At 41.4% G+C, this 1,493-nt stretch overlaps 1 non-coding gene across 1 annotated transcript; it reads right to left on the bottom strand.

Moving 5' to 3' along the window:
• Nucleotides 1–907: 907 nt before the first annotated feature.
• Nucleotides 908–1,014, bottom strand: LOC148874625 (small nucleolar RNA R71). The gene has a single exon (XR_016106313.1). It is a non-coding gene; the product is annotated as a small nucleolar RNA R71 (small nucleolar RNA).
• Nucleotides 1,015–1,493: the final 479 nt, after the last annotated feature.

The raw sequence follows: 1,493 nt of genomic DNA on the forward strand, positions 1-1,493 counted from the left end.
TCCTTTTAAATTATTTTTCAGATCAGATCCGATTTCAGCCCTAAAGCATCACAGATTTGATTCCAACCTTAATGGATGTATATTGTAGTGTATACCAATGAGTGTGTATGAGATATACAGCTCAGATCTGAATTATTATTTGTTAATTTCTCTAGACTAACAATACCAAAGACTTGTAGATCTGAACTCAGATCTAAATTGGGTCTGAATTCAGATGTTGCAATCGATGGATGTAGATAAAGGAACCTTGAATAAGATGATTGGTTTAAATCTGCTTTTAGTATAATCGGCTTCATTTATTCATGATAGGATGTAGGTTTTGTATTCCAATACTTCACTTTACATTTTCAGTGTGATAGGATTAGTTATTTATTTTCTTTTGTGAATATTGGCATTTTTATTGCTTTGACTTTAACAGTTTATGACAAGTAGACCTGAACTGGAAGAGATCCTTTACGACCCGGAGATTGAACGGACTCTCCATGTCCGTTTGAGAGCTGCTAGGCAAGTCAGACAAGAAGCACAAGAAATGGCTGAACAAAGAACTATGATGGATTATGCCAAGCCCACCCTCACCGGGACTGTCTCCAGCATTATCAGGCCAACTATTGCTGCCAATAACTTCGAAATTAAACCGGCCATAATCCAAATGATACGAAATACGGTTCAGTTTTGTGGTATGGCCCATGAGGATCCGAATGCCCATATTGCTAACTTCTTGGAAATCTGTGACACCTTCAAACACAATGGGGTAAGTGATGATGCCATCCGGCTAAGGTTATTCCCATTTTCTTTGAAGGATAAAGCCAAAGCTTGGTTGAACTCATTACCGGCAGGATCTATAGCCACATGGGACGAAATGGCCAGTCGTTTTCTCTCTAAATATTTTCCCCCTTCTAAAACTGCTAAAATGAGGAATGACATCACTACTTTTTTCCAGCAAGAGGGGGAATCTCTCTATGAGTCCTGGGAACGTTACAAGGAGCTACTAAGGAGGGTTCCTCACCATGGCCTTCCGATTTGGCTACAGGTGCAAACATTTTATAATGGTCTGACCGATTCAAGCAAGACCATCTTAGATGCAGCAGCTGGGGGCTCCATAAACAATAAGACTCCCGAGGTTGCCCATGCACTCATCGAGGAGATGACAGCCAATAACTACCAATGGCATTCAGAAAGGACACCAGTCAGAAAGCAGCATGGCCTTCATAATGTGGATACATACACAGCTCTCTCTGCACAAATAGGAGCACTTAGCAAAAAATTTGATGAGATGCAGATGGCAGCTATGCATGTACAGTATGATAAGTGTGGGGGAGGCCATGATAGCACTGAATTCCAAGTTGGCAGTCAGTCTTTTCAGTCCACAGAACAAGTAGACTTTGTTGGCAACTTTACAAGACAGCCAGGGAATCAGTACCATCATACCCATAACCCCGGATGGAGAGGCCACCTGAATCAGCATGCACCTAAACCTTTCCACCAAAACTTCT

This window comes from Nelumbo lutea, chromosome 1, assembly GCF_056320005.1.
Source record: "Nelumbo lutea isolate HS-2025 chromosome 1, American lotus-T2T, whole genome shotgun sequence".
Classification (NCBI taxonomy): Eukaryota; Viridiplantae; Streptophyta; class Magnoliopsida; order Proteales; family Nelumbonaceae; genus Nelumbo; species Nelumbo lutea.